At 40.5% G+C, this 6,905-nt stretch overlaps 1 pseudogene across 1 annotated transcript; it reads left to right on the forward strand.

Moving 5' to 3' along the window:
- Positions 1-417: 417 nt before the first annotated feature.
- Positions 418-1,429, forward strand: LOC309627676 (stathmin pseudogene; annotated as a pseudogene). The gene has a single exon. The product of its transcript is annotated as a stathmin pseudogene (transcript).
- The last annotated feature ends 5,476 nt before the right edge of the window (positions 1,430-6,905 follow it).

A 6,905-nucleotide genomic window follows, 5' to 3' on the forward strand; every position in this document is an offset into this window, starting at 1 on the left:
AACCTTTTGCAAAGCAAAGGAAAACATAAACAAGACAAAAAGACCACCCTCAGAATGGGAGAAAATATTTGCAAATGAATCAACAGACAAAGGATTAATCTCCAAAATATATAAACAGCTCATGCAGCTGAATATTAAGAAAACAAACAACCCAATCAAAAAATGGGCAGAATGGGCGAGCTCGTTGCGTTAGCTCTGGGATGTCGTCGAGGAGACAATAGGGGGCGTAGACCCTCGTTTGGCCCCCACCTTCCTCCTGCAGGCGCAGCCCCGCTGGGGTCCCCATTGTCTGAAGGGGCAGGGCGGCGCCCCCAGGGAGCAGCACCCGAGAGGCTGACACCCCATGAGAGCGCTCCAGTCCTCGCGGTGGGGGGCGCGGACCACTTGGGTGGCGGCAGGAAGTGAAGGAAAGAGGTGGCGAGCCGATGGCGGGGGTTTTCCTTGCTAGTGGATTGTGTAGAATACACTGCCAGTCTCTTGTTTTCTGTTCACCATGGCTTCTTCTGATATCCAGGTGAAGGAACTGGAGAAGCGTACCTCAGGCCAGGCTTTTGAGCTGATTCTCAACCCTCGATCAAAAGAATCTGTCCCAGAATTCCCCCTTTCCCCTCCAAAGAAGAAGGATCTTTCCCTAGAGGAAATTCAGAAGAAACTAGAAGCTGCAGAAGAAAGACGCAAGTCCCATGAAGCTGAGGTTTTGAAGCAGCTTGCTGAGAAACGAGAGCATGAGAAGGAAGTGCTTCAAAAAGCGATAGAGGAGAACAACAACTTCAGTAAAATGGCAGAAGAGAAGCTGACCCACAAAATGGAAGCCAACAAAGAGAACCGAGAGGCGCAAATGGCTGCCAAACTGGAGCGTTTGCGAGAGAAGGACAGGCACATTGAAGAAGTGCGGAAGAACAAAGAATCCAAAGATCCTGCTGATGAGACTGAAGCTGACTAATTTGTTCTGAGAACTGACTTTCTCCCCCTCCCCTTCCTAAATATCCAAAGACTGTACTGGCCAGTGTCATTTTATTTTTGCCCTCCTGGCAAATATTCTAGAAGCTGATGTAGGACTGTATAGGTAGATCCAGACTGTATGATGTTGTTTTAGGGGCTAAAGGGGAGAAACTAAAAGTGTTTTACTCTTTTTCTAAAGTGTTGAAGTCTTTCTAATGTAGCTATTTTTCTTGTTGCATCTTTTCTACTTCAGTACACTTGGTGTGCTGGGTTAATGGCTGGTACTGTATTGGCTCTGTGAAAACATGTTTGTGAAAAGAGTATGTAGTGGCTTCTTTCAAACTGTTAGATGCTGAATATCTGTTCACTTTTAAATCCCAATTCTGTCCCGATCTTAACAGATGCTACTGTATTTAAATGGTTAATAAAACTGCACAGTGCTGTTGGTGGCAGTGAAAAAAAAAAAAAAATGGGCAGAAGACCTAAATAGACATTTCTCCAAAGAAGACATACAGATGGCCAAAAAGCACATGAAAAGCACTCAACATCACTAATTATTAGAGAAATGCAAGTCAAAACTACAATGAGGTATCACCTCACTCCTGTTAGAATGGGCATCATCAGAAAATCTACAAACAGCAAATGCTGGAGAGGGTGTGGAGAAAAGGGAACCCTCTTGCACAGTTGGTGGGAATGTAAATTGATACAGCCAATATGGAGAACAGTATGGAGGTTCCTAAAAAAACTAAAAATAGAATTACCATATGACCCAGCAATCCCACTACTGGGCATATACCCAGAGAAAACCATAATTCAAAAAGACACATGTACCCCAGTGTTCATTGCAGCAGTATTTACAATAGCCAGGTCATGGGAGCAACCTAAATGCCCATCGACAGATGATTGGATAAAGAAGATGTGGTACATATATACAATGGAATATTACTCAGCCATAAAAACGATTGAAATTGGTCATTTTTAGAGATGTGGATGGGTCTAGAGACGGTCATACAGAGTGAAGTAAGTCAGAAAGAGAAAAACAAATATCATATATTAACACATATATGTGGAACCTAGAAAAATGGTACAGATGAACCGGTTTGCAGGGCAGAAATAGAGACACAGATGTAGAGAACAAACATATGGACACCAAGGGGGGAAAGTGGCAGGGTGGTGGTGGTGGTGTGATGAATTGGGAGATTGGGATTGACATATATACGCTAATATGTATAAAATAGATAACTAATAAGAAATAAATTGTCTTTAATTAAACTGAAGTATAATTCTGACAAAAAAAAAGAGACCGTTATCCTCTAGCACAGTAGGTTTCTAAAATGACAGACATCTGTAATGTTCCCAAAATTATCTGTAAAGCCATTTGTTTCTTGATAAATCACATGCATGTAGAAGTTTCAAAATGTCATGATGAAAATGTAAACCAGTTTTAAAAAGTAAAAAAAAACAAAAATTCTCCTGTCTGAGCATTTTGAAGGTTAGAATTTTTCATTCTGTTTAAAATTCTTCCAAATTAAAACTTACACTAGACTTTGGATCCATTTGTTAAAATGCAGCAGTTAGTTTACAAGAACGAATTGGGGAGATGGATTTCTAGCAAATGATTTCCAGTAAAAAACCTTTGCATATCTGGTGGGTGGAATTGAGAACTCAGCATCAGGGTTTAATAAGGCTGGTGGATGATCTTCTTCTTCTATTTGGACCCAAGGATCTTTGTGAGGTTTGTTTTTTTCTTCTTAACTTTGGTAGTCATTAAATGCAGGTATCAACATAAGTTGGATTTATAAGTAGACCTTTGCCTTGCTCTATCATGAGGTGTTAAACCAAGGTTTTCAAAATAATGAAGCATATTTAATCCCACCACTTTTAATGAAAAATATTATCAGCTAACTAGGCCTATGTGTGTGAGAGAGAGAGAATAAAAGACTTTTTACGACTATGTGAAAAGAAATAACTTTTTAAAACTATTAAAACTATTTACTTCATCTCATCCCTTAAATTTCTATTTTGTGTATGTTAGTCTACTTAATGTTACCAGTACAGATTGTGACTATAGTTTCAGATGAACCAATGAACATGTACTGGAAGTGTTACTGCACCAAACTTGGGTCTGCTCACCTGTGTGCAGTAAAGCCAAGCTACTGACACCAGCTTGTGGTGAAGGAAAGTGCAGCGTTTATTGCAGACACCAAGCAAGGAGTCCAGGGCAGCTAGTGTTTAAAAGACCCAAACTCCCTGAAGCCTTTCAGGGAAAGGTTTTTAATGACAGGGTGAGGGAGAGGGGTTGTGGGCTGTGTGGTCAGCTCGTGGACATTCTTCTGATTGGTTGGTGGTGAGGTAATTGGGAGTCAACATCATCAACCTTCTGGTTCCAACCGGTCTGGGGTCTGCAGTGCTTCTTCTGGGGTCAGCTAACTTCTTCCACCTGGTGGAGGTTTCAGGATCTGCAAAACAGCTCAAAGGACATGGCTCAGAATATTATCTATAGCCCTTGAGGAGGAACTAAAGGTCCTTGACTTTGTGGAATGGCTAAAGTATTATTATTTTGTCTGGTTTAACTGTTTTCCTTTTCTTCTGCATTTTCTCACTTCTCTGATTAAATTTATTCTTTGACTAACGTTTTTATACAAACAAAAGGCAGGTGGAGGACATGGGCGGGGGTCTATTTTGGGAAGGCCTCATAGGGTCCTGCTCGGCCACAGGAGTGCTGGTCACACACTTTTTCTGATAAGGGCATCTGGTCTGAAGAGTTTGAAGACCACTGAGGTACAAACTTCCGTCAGCGTCTGTGAAGTGGCCTGAGCCAATGGCACACGTGTCCTCTTCAGCTTCGTGGCTTTGTGGCTATGTGTCTCTTTGCCACGTGGGAAGAGGCAGAGGCAGGGGCTTGAGGGTTCGTGCTAGGCGTCCTCCCCTCGATTCACCCCTCCCTAGGATATTACAGTGGGAAGGAGGAGGAACTACTTTCAGTAATTCCGCTGATGGTAGTCTTGATTACGTATAATAATCTCCACATCTTCGCAGTCAGTATCTAGTCTTTGAATGTCATTTGTTTCTTCCGCAGTTACCCTCTTTCCCAAAGTGTTCACCATTTGAAAATCTCTCATACCCTTAAGTGATTCCTCCTGATTCGTTATTGATTTGGCTCCCAGGGCTTTCAAGAGGAAAAATATTCCTGATGTGATGGTTGAGTCATGTTTGGTGAAATGAGCAATTCATGCCCAGCACGATGCTAGAGCAATACTGCACTAAGACTTTGGTGAGAACATGTGTCTTCTGGGAATTTTGTTACATGAAAGTAAAAATGAAGTCACTCTGCTTTTAACTCCTTTGCTAAGCTTAAAAAAAAACAAAGCAGCCTTTCTTTATTTCAATGAACTTAAAATACCGAAGTCCTCATCTTTTTCTCTTGTATCTGATGGCAAGCAAGCTTGGGTTCCGCCAGCTGAACCTGGACAAGACCCCTACAAGCCATGTTACATCTCCCCCAGCCTCAGTTTCTCCATCTGCAAAATGGGGCCAATAATGGGTCTATAATAACACCTGCTCCCTTTTATGCCTTAACACAGATATTATTAAATTTATTTATGCTAATGAAATCCTCTTAGAAGCGTGAGACTTCTTTCTTTTTCCATTGACGAAATCGTTTCTAATACAAACTTCTCTGCTTTCTATTGTATTTTGTCTTGTGGGAACCATCATCCCTGCATTTCCCACAGCCAGAATCTTTTTTGGCCTTATGAATTGAATTCAGATCCGCTACTCCTGATGTCGGATATCCTCCACTGCAGAAACAGAACAAACAAAAATCCCTCAGGCTCTTCCAAACTGGCTGTGTCAGTTTGGAGTTTCTGACCAGCACAGAGAGCCTTGCTCAGGTTACATCTCGTTACTGTCTTAAAGGCTGTTTCCCTCGGAGGTGACACATTAACACTGGGTTGTACAGGCAGGACACTCTCACCCTTGCTTCCCCTGGGGTCTCAGGACTTCTTACTTCAGCCCAGTTTTTGGAACTTGGGCAACAGCAGCTTCCTCTGGAAGGGGGAGGTCCCGGGCTTAAGTGGGTTTCTATTTTGGAGGCCCTTCTCTGGGTCACCCTCTCCTATCTCCTGCCCCCAGCAAGCTCTCTTTACCCTTTAGGCGGCTGCTACACAGAGCCCAGGACGAAGGAGCTTTCTGAAGCCCCATGAAAATTTTTGAGACCTAAAAAAAAAAAAAAAAAAAGGATTGACCCCAAAATATGAAAATAAAACAAAATTAAAAATCATTTAATTTGGACTTCCCTGGTGGAGCAGTGGTTAAGAATCCTCCTGCCAGTGCAGGGGACACAGGTTCGAGCCCTGGTCCGGGGAGATCCCACATGCCGCAGCGCAACTAAGCCCGTGAGCCACAACTACTGAGACCTGCGCACCTAGAGCCCATGCTCTGCAACAAGGGAAGCCACCACAATGAGAAGCCCGCACACTGCAACGAAGAGTAGCCCCTGCTCGCCACAACTAGAGAAAGCCCGCACACAACAACGAAGACCCAACGCAGCCAACTAAATAAAAAAATTTTAAAAAAAGAATCATTTAATTAAATGTCTACAAACGAATAATTATGCTGACAGTATTGATAAAATGTTAATATTCAAAAAATAGTAATAATTAAAAAAAAACAATTAGGAGGTTAGATTATTCCCTTCAAAAGGACCATGTACCATGCTTGCTGAGAAACTGATTACAAATGAAATAGTTTACTTGTAGCTAAATCATTAAAATTTTTTATTTCAGAAAAACAGTACTTTGGGTGCATTTGAATATATCTGATATGATATAGAGGGTTTGGAAATTTGAAGGAAGAGGGCTTGGAAACTTGAATGAAGACTATATACTAGATGGTATTAGGGAATGATTGTTAATTTTCTTAGTTGTGATAATGGTATTAAGGTTAAGTGGGAGAATCTGAGGAGCTACATATGGAAGTATTTAGGGGTGAGATGCCTTGATGTTGGCAACTTGTTTTCAAAGTGTTCTGCAAAATAATAACCATATGGTGGAAAGAAGGAGGAACGAATTCCATTCCTTCTGTGCATAGTAGCCTTGATTATGGATAATAATTTCCATATCTTTGCGGGCAGTATCTTCCCTTAAGTGTTTGTCATTTGAAAATTACTCAGCATGTCAGCCACCAGCTTTCAAAAAGTTCTGCAAAATGATAATAACAAATATATGTGTGTATGTTTATATATACACACATATACAGAGAGAGGATAAATGTGAAATGTTAACAAGTGCTTTGAAGACAATAGTAAAGCAGGTTAGAGGATAAAGAATGATGGAGACCAAGGGGCATTATTTGGATACCATGGTCAGGAAGCCTTTTGGAGGAGTAACATCTGAACCAGATCTGAATCAGATCTGAATGAATCGAAGGAACAAGATATATGAAGATTTGCAGGAAGAGTATGTTAGGCATGTGCAAAGGCCCTGAGGCAGGACTTCAAAACACCTAATACTGTGCAACAATTTTTTGTTGTTGTTGTTAATCTGGTGAGAGTAAAATTGACTTTAATGATTTTAAATGTATATTTCCCTGTTTATGAATAAGAAAATTTTAATATATTTATTTGTTACACGCCCTTCATTTTTGTGTGAAAGTCTTGTCTTTTGCTTATTGTTCTATTGGGTTCTTTGCCTTTTTCTTATTGATTTGTAGTTCTTATATTCTGGATATGACTCTTTTGTCCATTATATGTGAGGCAAATATCTTCTCCCTGTTTACGGATTGTCTTTTCTCTCTTTTTATGGTGTCTTTCAAGGAACAGGTGTTCTTAATTTTAATACAGTTGACTTTATCAGTCATTTTATTTATGGTGTACATTTTTGTGTCATAATTTTTTTTTTTTTTTTTTTAGTACATTTATTTTTATTTATTTACTTATTTTTGGCTGTGTTGGGTCTTCGTTT

Source organism: Balaenoptera borealis (genome assembly GCF_965194805.1).
Source record: "Balaenoptera borealis genome assembly, chromosome: 4".
Lineage (NCBI taxonomy): Eukaryota > Metazoa > Chordata > Mammalia > Artiodactyla > Balaenopteridae > Balaenoptera > Balaenoptera borealis.